This window comes from Rhinolophus ferrumequinum, chromosome 3, assembly GCF_004115265.2.
Source record: "Rhinolophus ferrumequinum isolate MPI-CBG mRhiFer1 chromosome 3, mRhiFer1_v1.p, whole genome shotgun sequence".
Taxonomy (NCBI): domain Eukaryota; kingdom Metazoa; phylum Chordata; class Mammalia; order Chiroptera; family Rhinolophidae; genus Rhinolophus; species Rhinolophus ferrumequinum.
In genome coordinates this window covers 67,020,125-67,033,473 of record NC_046286.1, presented here as the reverse complement: position 1 = coordinate 67,033,473, position 13,349 = coordinate 67,020,125, and positions in this window count along the sequence as shown.

Below are 13,349 nucleotides of genomic sequence, written 5' to 3'. Positions count from 1 at the left end.
ACATTTTGCTCAGCCAGGAAAGCAGGCTAATAGATCACCCCTCATCTGGAACATTGTTGTCATGTAGGAGAAAGAAATATGTTTAATTGCACACTCCTGGAAGTGATACACATTTTTACCTGGAAGTGATACACATTAGTTCTAATATTTCATTGGTCAAAGCGAATCATGTGGTCATGCTTATCTTCAAAGGGATAAGAAAGTACAATTCTACCATGTGCTTGGAAGAGAAGAACTAGAAACATCCTTGAATAGCAGTAATAAATACCACCTCTAGTCATTTTGATTAATATTTTTATTTTTAAAGAGTGATATTTTCAGATCCTGTTCTCAAATTCAGGGCTCACTCCCTCAGCAGATATTAAGTGTCAATTCTTTTTTCAATGTATTTTTCTAATCTCTGTGGATGATACAAAGACGAAACAAGTATAGTTCTAAAGACTCTTGTGCACAATAATCCTCTTACAGCATTTGGTATTTCTGCTTCATAGCTCTTAGTAAATGGGTATTCATTATTTCTGTAACAATTTGTGTAATGCTATCTCCTTCACTAGTATATAAAGTCTATATAGGATACAGCTGTATCTTTTTTCATGTCTATATTCTCAAGAGCAAGCACCATGCCTGATACTTAAAGGTGATGTTTGATGATTATGTGTTGAATGAATTATAAATGAAGAAAACTATTGTGGAAGTCAAGGAGGGACACATTACTTCCAAACAAATTTATACCTTATTTACATTTGTATCTCCTCTTGCAATAACAATATTTATCTGGTTACATTTTGTTTTGCAATAATATCCTTACACAGGAGACACTACTATGCTTTTTAAATTTAATTTTATATTCCCAAGCTTGAGCCCAGTGCCTGACACATGGTAGGAGCTCAGTAAATATTTAACTCAATGAAGCAAAGGAAGTAAGCCCCAGAACTACTGAAATAAATTGTTAATAGACAGGCCATTGTTTAATAATAGTCACTAGAATGTGCTTCCTTCAACTGGTCCATTAATCACATATGGTTTAATCTTCTAAAGCATGAATGTTACACACAATTGCTTCTAATAGAGTAGCAGATGAGTGTTTTTGTAATTGGACAAAATTCTGATTGCATCTGACACTAACTGGGCGATGGAGTTTTAGCAGATGACTTCCAGTGATAGACTCTCTGCTGGAGACTAAAGTGGAAAATGATAAGAGGGACGTTTGTGACGTTCTGTACATTTGGGCCTAGGCTTGTAGAATGGATTTGTAACATTAATTGTCTATACTCTTTTAAAGTTCAATATTCTGAAATTTCTATTAACTGAGGAGATGTAAAAATGTGCACAGTCAACCATACTGGAATGAATAGATATTTCTGAAGATGAGCATAGTACACAGATTATAGGTTTTTTGTGCTAAAGTGAAACAAATGCATATATATTATTCTGTATACAGGAGACAAGGTGTGACTCTTCGTTTTACTTCAGCTGAGGAAAAGCAAACCACCTTCTAATATATATATATAAATATATTATATTGAGTATATTTACTTTGATGATTCTCCAAAGAACATTAAGTCCCTGAGACTTGGTTACATTTCCAAAATGGTCAACTCTATCTTTCAAGGCCCAGGACACAAGTTACCCCAATTACAAGTCTGTAAATTGCTATGACATCTGCAACTATACATATTGTATGGTTTAACAATAGATTTTAGGTATAAACATTGCTAAAACATCATTATTATGAGCTTAGTTATTAAAATGCCAGGGCCTTAAAAAAATTTACCCATCCTAAGGAGTCTTTTGCTATTTTTGAAAGTTTATTAGAAAAATTTATCTGAAGTTAACCAAACTGTTTCTTTAACCTTGACTTTAAATAGTAGGAATTTATGAGGATAATAGGATTTGTTTTTCTTTTTAATCAAGAAGTAAATTAAAAGAAATGCTTAAAAACATGAGAACAATTAAACAATAACCATTAATGTGAAGAATAGAATCCTGAATGTGGTTACTTAGAGATAGTCCAATATCAAAATAAAGAATGCCAAGTATACTACTTATTTAATCAAGACAAAAAAAAAGAAAAAAGAAAAAAGCCCTAGCTGGAAAGAAAATTCTTGAAGCTCTGCCCAATTAGTTGGCATGGACATTGGAAAATTCTAAATGTGGGAAATTCAGTGTAAGAAATTTTTCTTTATTTCTATATACAATCGTGTGTATAAGCAAGGACCAGTACATTTGTTGCTGTTTCTAGTGATTAAAATTTTTACAACTTAGGTAACAGATATAAACATACTACATACCTCTTTTATTTGGGGAATGCTGATTAGACATGTGGTAATATGTTGTTTTTCCCTCTTGGATTAAGATTTTGTTAATATTTTTGAAATTTTGCAAACATTAAAAATTATTAAAAATGCTAAAAAAATACTATTGGTTTTTATTGAATCATAAATGCAGCATTTATAAGAAAGGGAAGGCTGTGATTCAGGTTATATGAATTGTGGACAACATAGAAAGATACAAAATAAATTGCCTAGACTGAGAATTAGGAGCCTGCAGTCCTACCCTACCCCAATTCGAACATAACCAGGTTCTAGGATCTTGTATTGGGTCACATCAAAATGATCCTTGGCCACATCGTTATCTTTTTCCACTCCCTGAGTTTTCCCCTGACTATGCCAATCACAGATTGTATAGAATCCTATTTTGACTGGATTTTTTGTTTTGTACAAAGCCCTTTCTTTTAATTTTTTGTTTTCAATTACAGTTGACATTCAATATTATTATATATTAGTTTCAGGTATACAGCATAGTGGTTAGATATTTATATGATTTATGAAGTGATCCCCAATTAGTCTAGAACCCACTTAGCACTATACATAGTTATTACAATATTATTGATTATATTCCTGTGCTGTTCTTTACATACCCTTGATGATTTCATAAATATCAATTCGTGCTTCGTAATCCCTTCACCTTTTTCACTTAGCCCCCCCAACCCCGCTTCACATCCTGCAACCATCAGTTTGTTCTCTGTATCTGAGTCTATTTCTCTTTTGTTTGTTTATTTTGCTCTGTAGATTCCAAGTATAAGTGAGATCATATGGTATTTGTCTTTCTCTGACTTATTTCACTTAGCATAACACCCTCTATGCCCATTCATGTTGATGCAAATGGTAAGATTTCATCTTTTTTATGGCTGAGTAATATCCCATTGTATATATGCACCACCTCTTCTTTATCTTCTTTATCCAATTGTCTATTGGGCACTTAGGTTGCTCTAATATCTTGGCTATTGTAAATAATGCTGCATTGAACATAGGGGTGTACCTATGTTTTCAAATTAGTGTTTTGGATTTCTTTGGATGAATATCCAGACGTGAAATTGCCGGGTCATATGGTAATTCTATTTTAAATTTTCTGAGGAAACTCTATACTGTTTCCTATAGTGGTTGCATCAATTTACAATCCCACCAACAGTGCACGAGGTTTCTCTTTTCTCCACATCCTCGCCAATATTTCTTTTTTGATTTATTGATGATGGCCATTCTGACAGGTGTGAGGCGATACCTCAGTGTGCTTTATGTTTGCATTTCTATGATGGTTAGTGATGTTGAGCATCTTTTCATATGTCTATTGGCCATCTGTATATTGGACTTCTTGAAGAGGAGCAGCTGGATGGTGGAGAGGAAAGACTCCCCTGGTAAGAATGCTGAGTATTCCTGACTTTATTATTCAATAATAGCTCTGTGATTTGAAGCAAATCACCTATCATTTCTGGGCTTTTTCTATCATTCTAAAACGAAATAATTGGACCAGATGGTCTTTAAAATCTCTTCCAGGGTAAAAAAATCCAAGAGATTAGGCAATAACATTACTTTCCAAGGTAAGTGATTGTGAGTTGAGGATATCCAACTTAGAGAGGTAAGCTATGATTTGAGTCACTAAACTCTTGCTAAACAAATTGTAGTCCTGAGATTAGCATCATGGGCATTACATTTGGGACCTTGTTAGAAATGCAGACTCCCCCCACGTCCCCCCCGCCAGTTTCACCCCAGATTTATTGAATCAGAATCTACATTTTTACCTGATCCTCAGATGGTGTACATGCACATTGAAGTTTGAGAAGCATTTGGGCTAGATCAAATTTATGAATGTTGATGCCCACCCAGCTGTGCTTTGTGTCGAAAGTGAGAGGGACAGAAGGTAGCTCAAAGCTGCAGCAAGTTTCCCTTGGCCATCTGCAGGCCTGAATCCTTTCTTGTTTTACGTGAGACATTAAGCAGAGTTGAGCCTGCCTCACACCTGGATAAGACCTCCTGGAAATACAGTTGGCCATGACCGTGTTTCCCCGAAAAAAGACCAGGTCTTATATTAATTTTTGCTCCAAAAGACACATTAGGGATTATGTTCCGGGGATGTCATCCTGAAAAATCATGCTAGGGCTTATTTTCTGGTTAGGTCTTATTTTCCAGGAAACCGGTAGTTCTTAAAACTCATCAGCTTTTCTATTGCCTCTGTATCTTTACACTTGTTTTCCCTCTACCTTGGACACTTTCTATTTTTCACTTGGGTAACTAATATTCATTCTTCAAGTCTCAGTTTAGATGTCACTTCTTTTTTCTAACCACTCTCTTTTCCCACATTCCTATCTAGGATAGATTTTTCCTTCTCTATGTTCAAACGTATCTCATCACCAGAGAAGTTGGGGCAAACACACGCACACACATGAACACACACACGTAACCTATTTTTAATGAGTCTGTCAACCCACATGACTTTTACAGACCTCTCCTCAGACTTCTCAGAGGCCCCCCATATTGAAAGCAAGAGTAAGAAAGAGACTCCTCCACCTTGTCCTTGTGGGGAGGGCATACCTGCTGCTTCGGAGCCAATAGGATTCTAGCAAAAGGGAAACTTGCATAGCCTGAGATGCCAGCGTTCATAACACTCTTAGAAGGCAGAAATACACTTTTAAAAGCACTTACCAGTCATTAGAGCTCCTTCTCCTTGCCCTGGCACGGAGTGAGCGCCCCCTATAGGATAGTATCTGACCACATACTGTGGCTAATATGGTACTTTGCTATTAGATGAACCTATTGTAAGCATCCATTTACTTTGGCATTTTAATGGATATGAACAAAAGCACTTTGTTTTCTACAAAATTATTTTATCCTTTTAAATTTTATAATGCACTTTGGTATTTTGGAATCTTTTGACACCAAATTGTAACACAATACGTAAGATTGAAATATAATTAATCTACTGGGGGTGGTGCATGAATAATTTTTATTTTACTTCACACAAACATAAATTGATACTTTCAATTTATAAGCATTGAAAGGAATATACAAATGAAGGGAGAAGGAGAGATTGGGAGATAGTTGGGGAGGCTGGCTAAGAAATGATGGATGGGACAGTAGCCATATGGAGAAAAATTCTGGAGGAAAAGAGATGTTTCAAATGGATTTTTAAAGGATGTTTTCCTGTACATAGTGCAATGTAACCATCTATTATAGATGCTCACAGAAACATAGTTTTAGCTACGTATGTGGCAGTGCTTTTGGAGTTGGATGTGTAATGTGCATTTTGCTTTTGTTTGGAGGTAGAAAGTGAACTGATAATTAATAATTTCTTATAGCTGGTCTCAGTGGTACAAGGACAGGACAGGTGTACTCACATATTTTCACAATAGTGGCTAATACTTATTGGGCACCTACCATGCATGTCCTCGACAGTGGCTACATTTTCTCATTTAATTTTCATAATCACTTTCTGAGATACATGTTACTGTCAAGGAATTGTCAACATTTTACAAATGAAGAAACTGAAGCTAAGTAATCAATAATTTATATAAGACCACAAAGCCAAAAAATGCCAAGAGAACAGGAATTCTCACCCACAAGCCATGACGCTGTCTTCCTGTGGCAGTGCATCGGAGGCACCAATTAACAAGCATTGCTATCTGGGTCCATCTCTTCAGCTGGCTGTGACTGCATCTAACTTTACTGTTATCTAATGGAATTTACTGTTATCTAATGTACATAGAAGATTTTTTCCCCCATGGCAATATTGAGTAAGAATTAATCTTTTGAAAAGAGTTGAACCCCAACAGAGGCACAGCTCTGCTAATCTTACTTTGCACGTGGAGTTTGGAATTAGCTGAGACATTTATAAGACTAACAGTAAGAAACTTTAATATTGAAAAATACTTTAATAATATATATGTTGATGCTCATTCTACCACAAATCTTTTTTATCTCAAGCTTGTCAAAATATGAAAAGCTTAAGGAAAAAGAAAACAGAGACTTCTAGGTGCTTTGGTTTTCTATCATTTTGGAGAATTGTGATGGTTTCTAACAGACTAGAGAGTTTTCTCAGGATTACTAAAATAATTTTTCTGCTAGATAGATGAGAATTTTTATTAATGAAGTATCTGTTTAATAGGCGAGGGCAAACCACATGAGTGAACCTTGAAAAACTATCTCCATTTCAGAAAAGGCTTATCAGCTGCTTCTAGGAGATTGTATATAGGAGACTATTCAGTCTTTTTGGAGAGCAGGTTCTTTATCTAATCCCCCTTGCAGACATCTCTAGAATATTTTTTTCAGTTGCTTCTGAAATCTAGATATACTGTACCTATTTCATGAGTTTGACAGTGCCAAGGAATGAAACAAAGAGCTTTAAAGAGTTTGTTTTTTTTTCTTCAAAGCTGAATTGATTTACTTGTTAGCAAGGGAACTTGTATCAGTAAAGAAATTTACTGCATTCACATATTAGTAAAGAAGTTCGCTGAAGAGAGAAGTTAATGGTGTCTGAGGTGTTGAAAACTGTGTTACCTGGTTATGTTCTTTAAGTATTGAAAACATACCTGTGTCAGCAAAAGGGGTTCAAGGGAAAGTAACCTCATAGGGTGATCTGATTATGAATTCCTAACTGGGCACTGGGTAGTCATGCCCCAGGCATATAACTTCTTTAGTTAAAAGGCTTATCTTTTTGCCTTAAGCAAGCCCTGTTTATTGTTTCTGTTTATCTAGGTTAATGCACCTTTGAAAAGCTTCTTTTCAGACCCCTCCTTCTAAAGTGTGACCACCCTGAAGAGAGTGCATAACCTTGTTAACTATCCTGTAATCTGATCCCCACTTTGCTTCTTCCCACCTCACTTTCCCACTTTCCATCCTTAATTCCAAATGCATTAAAGAAGCGACAAACTGCCATTCTGCGGAGAATTTGAGATCTTGCTTCCTGGCAATTGTCTTCAGTTTGGTTCAAGTAAAATCTTATGAGGTTTAAATTCTTTAGAGGTTTAGATGTTCTTATGTCAATATACACTTTGGGTAGGAGAGAAAGAGTCTAGTGTTCTTCAGTGTTGGCTAATGCTTACCGTTGTCCCTTGTCATTCCTCAGGAATGCCTCAGTTATGGATCCTCAGGAAGGATCTGGCTTGCCTGGGCGCCTCCAACTTCACGTCATTGAATAGTTTCAGCAGGTTATAACCAGTTGGGAAACACAGCACTGGGCTGTGATTTCTCCTAAGTACTGCTCTAAGTGAAAAATGCCTCCTTTGTAATAGTAATTCTATATGAAAAAAGAAATTGAGGTTAATTTGGCATCTTTTTTTTTTTTTTTGAATCCATGTTGGCTTCTAATAATCATAGCTTTCTTTTAAGTGTCAAGTATCGGTAAGAAATGTCTGGTCTTTTTCTAGCCTGGAGATTATACTCTTAGGTTGAGAAAACTGGAATATACATTTAGAATTTAGTTATTACTATTTGCTTCAAATATTAAGGCTATCCCTTCATCATCATCATCGCCATCATCATCATCATTTTCCTCTGTATATAATTTAAGCTCTCCATAATATATTTCATATTCTTTAGTTCATGCTAACAGATTCTTGTCATTTCTCCTAGTGTCAGGATAGTGTTTGGTCCCACTGGAAATGACTAAATGAGGGACTGATGAAGGCTAAAATGAAACAGATAAAGGATGTCAAGGTACCAGACTATACTGGAGCCAAAGGAAGAAACTGAATTTTGTTGAGAAGATCCTATTTCCCAAGAAGTTCATATTCTGAGGTATTGAGGGGTAAGACTTCAACCTATCTTTTTTGGGGAACACAGTTCAAACCTTAACCCTTTTGCCATGATGTTCATTTATGTCCAAATGAATAAATCCAAATTTTTTATACATGAAAATAAAGTCATTTATACACAAAACAGCTCAAATTGTTACTATTAAATGCATAAAATAGTCAAAATATCAACATTTTGTTTTTTGTGGATTTCTGACACATTAAAAAAAACACATCTGAGATCAATTAACGCAGAGAAAGAGTTAACACATGCTAAGACAGACGCTATGTTTGGTAGTTTTGTTACTTTACACGGAATGGCTAGGGGTAACTTGTTTAAGGATATATTATGTAGGCTCAGCACAAAAGGATCCCTGTGCATGAAGCTTGGCTAGGAGAATGGCAAGCAAAAGTCGCTGCTCAGAAAAAGGCCTTTGCTGCTGCCTCAGTGAATAGAAATGTGGCCACTGCAGCTGGGCGATGGAAAAATGTGAGATGCAGAGGAAGAGGAGGTAGACTGGAGATGGGTCAGGAAAGGGGTTTGGAATTTATTTCAAGTGAATGGGAAGCTATTGGAAAATAGATCTAATTTATACTTTTAAAGAGTATTTTGACTGCCATTTGGAGAACAGATTTTTAGTCTGCAGCAGTGAAAGCGGAGAGATCTCCAATGCATAGGATGGCATTCTAGATTCTCCCTGAGATACAAAGAAATATGAGACATAGATTTGTCTTCAAGTGTAGAGAATTATGGTTGGGGAAAACAACACAATTATACAAACAGATATTAAACAGCATAAGAGTTTACAAATTAGGTTTTAGATGACTAATATTCATTTGTTTTTTGTCAACATATATTTATTTGAGTACCTATTAAGTCAGTATTGGAAACAAAAGAAGGCTAAAAGAAGTGTGTAAAAAGGTTAGAATCAATTGGACGAGACAGATGTGCGACAAATGATAGAAATGGGGCATGAATGAGGAAGTAGTCCATTCTATTGAATAAAATAGTCAAGAAAGAATTAATGAAGAGGGAGATACCTTTTCTGACTCCTCAAAGATAAACAAATAGCCATATTTATCTGGCAAATAAGTTGGAGGCCAGTAAGTGTAACAAAAGGGAGAGGAACTGGGGGAAAGCAGTACCAGGCAAAAGGGAAGGCTTGAACAAAGGTCAACATGTGTGAGGAAGTAAGGCACATTGGGGACTTTAAGACTTGTGTTGGTCCAGAGTAAGACTTTAGAGGAAGACTAGATGTGGTGGAGATTTTTTTTATTTCGTATGGCTTCCTAGGATGTCTCTTCTCTACATGTGGGAAATCTGTCACTTTGTGAGTTGGGGAGACAGAGTCCCATTGTCCACTATGAAAACTCTCTCTGAACTTTGGCAGCTGCAGTCTGAGTGAGATCCTCTGGAGGGGACAGTGTCATCTAGTATCCAGTGGTGGTGAAGCTGGCGGTGGAGCCAGTGGCAGTGCCCAAATGTCTCTTGGTGGTGGTAGTCCATAACTAGCCTGTTGTTCTTGTGGCAAGATTCTGAGCATGGTTCTGGCCACCTAGCTTCCCTGTATTTCTGCTATCTTTCCAAGCTTTTTCCGTTAATTTTCCCTGTTAATTCTGAGAATCACTTGAATTATTTCAGTGTATATTTTATTCAGCATAAGTGGGCCAAAATTGGTTTCTTTATTTGTCCAAGAACTCTGACTGGTATACAGTGGAATAGATTGGAGTTAGGCAGGAGTAAGGTAATGAAGGGCCTTGCATGACATCTTAAATATGGCCTTTATCCTCAAGGCAATGAGTAGCCATTAAAGATCAACTTTTTTTAAAATTAAGCTTTTCATTTTGGGATAATTGTAGATTTGTATTTGATAGAAATAATTCAGAGACATCTCATGTACCCTTTACCCAGCTTCCCTTGCAAACTAGAGATGTTGACATAGATATAGCCAAGATATTGATATACAGCCAAGATACAGAATGTTTCCATCATCACAAGAATTCTTTATGCTTTTATAGTCACACCTACTTTCCTCTTATCTCTACCTCATCCTTAACCTCTGGCAACCTCTAATGGAGTCTCTACTTCGATAGTTTCGTCATTTCAAGATATGCTATGTTGTTAGATAAATGGAATCATACAATAAGTAACCTTTTGGGATCAACTTTTTTTACTCAACATAATTTGCTGGAGATTATCCAGACTGTTACATATATAAATAGTTCATTTAATTATTGAAAAATATTCCATTTATGTATGTGTTATAGTTTGTTTATCCATTCACCCATTGGAGGACATCTTCATTGTTTTCTGTTTGGAGCTATTATGAATAAAGCTGCTGTAAACATTTGTATACAAGTTTTTGTGTGAACATACATTTTCATTTCTCAGGGATAATTGCCCAATAGTTGCTTTGTATGATAGTCACATATTTGGTTTTTTAAGAAATTGCCAAACTTATCTAGAATAACTGTATCATTTTTACATTCCCACCAGCGATGTATAAGTTATCTAGATTCTCTACATCCTTCTCTACATCCTTCTCTACATCCTCATTTGGTGTCGTTATTTTTTTATTTTAGCCGTTCTTATAGGTGTGCAGTGGTATCTCATTATGGTTTTAATTTGCCTTTCCTGATGGCTAATGATGTGAACATCATTTCGTGTGCTTATTTTCCATCTGTATATCTACTTTAGTGAAATGACTGTTCATGTCATTTGCCCAATTTCAAATTGGATTGTTTGTTTTATTACTGTTGATTTTGGAAAGTTCTTTGCATATTCCAGCTATTAATCCTTTGTGAGATGTGATTTCCAAATACTTTATATTTTCTCCCAGTCTGTAGCTTGTATTTTCATTTTCTTTCTTTCTTTTTTTCCTTCATTTTCTTAACAGGATCTTTCACAAAACAAAATTTTCAATTTTGATGAAGTTCAATTTATCAATTTTCATTTTGTGGATAGTGCTTTGGGTGCCACGTCTAAGAAGTCTTTGCTTAACCCTGGATCCTGAAGTTTGTCTTATATATTTTTTAAATGTTTTATAATAGTACATTTACATTCAAGTCCATGATCCATTTTGTGTTAATTTTTGTGTAAGGTATGAGACTTGGTTGAGGTTCTTTTTTTTTGTCTGTGGATGTCCAGTTGCCCCAGCATTGTTCGTTGACAAGGCTATCTTTCCTCAATTGAATTGCTTTTCCACATTTGTCCAGAATCAGTTGAGCATATTGTGTAGGTCTATTTCTGGCTTGTATATTCTGCTCCATTGATCTACATGTCTATTCCTCTGATAATACTACACAGCCTTGATTACTGTAGTTATACGTTAGATATCAGGTGGACTGATTACTTCCACTATATTCTTTTTATTAAAGCATTTTTAAAAGGGTGCAATATGAACAGGTTTGTACTCGAGTAAGATTACTCTGTCTACAGAGTGGAGGACGGTTGGGGAGTATAGGATTGAGGACAGGGAGATCAACAGTTTGGAGATTGTTAAAAGAGTTGGAAACATCCAAAGATGTCCTGAGTTAAGGCAGTATCAGTGGGGTGAAGAGGAAGCAGATAAAGAGAGCAAATGTTAAACAGTTTGAATTCAGAGAATTTGTTCACTGATCATCGATAGGGGATAAGGAAGAAAGAAGAGTTTAGGGTGCTTTTTAAGGTTCTTATTTGATATGATTTTGACTGAGGCAGAGAATACCAAAACATGAAAGATTTTGTAAGAATCATAAAGATTTGGATCTATTGAATTTGGAATTGAGGTGTCTGTGGGACATTCTATATAGGTCATGACTGTAGAGGTTGGGATCTCAGCAGACCAGTCGGGGGTGGAGGTGGTGATTTGACAGTTATCAGCGGTTGACGCCATAGATGCAGAGGCCATGGCCATTCAGTGGTGTATGAAGGAAGAAAGGAACCCAGCCAAGGGTTCTAGCGAAGATTCCTACTTAACATTAGCACTGAGGGATAGGAAGAGGAAGACCAACCTGCAAGATACTGAGAAGGATTGTCAGATAAAAGAGAAAATCAAGAGGACAGCTTTGTGGAAGGCTTAGAAAAACCCTTTGTGACTAGTGAAGAGCAGTCCAGTGGAAGGCTAATGAGAAAGGAATGATTTGATTTGGCAAATGGCAAGGTATTGGTGACATTAGGTGGACTGCCTTCAGAGATATGGCATGCGACGAAGCCAGATGGAAGTCTATGAGTGAAAAAGGAAGAGAAGAATGGGAAAGAGGAAGCATTCATTATTTCTCTGAGAAATGTGGCTACATTAAAAAGGAGAGAGACAAGGGTGACATGGGTGGTAATTATAGTGGGATAAAGGATTTAATAGTATTTTTCTTTTTCTCCTTTTCTTTTCTCTTTCTTTTTTCTCCCTTCTTTTCTTTTTAATTTCTGACAGACCGATGGAATCAAATCTCACAAGGGAATAATATCAAGAGCACAGACATCAGATTTAACCATCATCTATTCTGTCATTTAAAACATATCAGTTAAGGGGCAGCTGGATGGCTGAGTTGGTTAGAGTGTAAGCTCTGAACAACAGGGTTGCCGGTTCAATTCCCACATGGGACAGTGAGCTGCACCATCCACAAATACCGTGTTTCCCCCAAAATAAGACCTAGCCAAACCATCAGCTCTAGTGCATCTTTTGGAGCAAAAATTAGTATAAGACCGGGTCTTATATAACATAAGACTGGGTGTTATATTATATTATATTATATTATATTAGACCCAGTCTTATAGTATATTATATAAGACCGGGTCTTATATTAAAATAAGACCGGATCTTATATTAATTTTTGCTCTAAAAGACACATTAGAGCAGATGGTCCGGCTAGGTCTTATTTTCAGGGAAACGTGGTAGATTGAAGACAACGAGCTGCAGCTCAGGTGAGCTGCCAGAGGGGTGGTCCGGATGGCTCAGTTGGTTAGAGTGCGAGCTCTCAACAACAAGTATGCTGGTTCAATTCCCACATGGGATGGTGGGCTGCGCCCCCTGCAACTAAAGATTGAAAACGACGACTGGACTTGGAGCTGAGCTTCACCCTCCACAACTAGATTTAAGGAGAATGACTTGGGCTGATGGGCCCTGGAGAAACACACTGTTCCGTAAAACAACAACAAAAAACATATCAATTAAGATAAGTCTTAGGTATATATAATAAAAAGTAAAAATATACCTCACATAGATAGAAGATAATTTGTTTTTCATATTGCAAACAACTCTGAAGCAAAAAAGCTAGAGAGTGCATTTCTCAGCCCTCCTAACAGCTA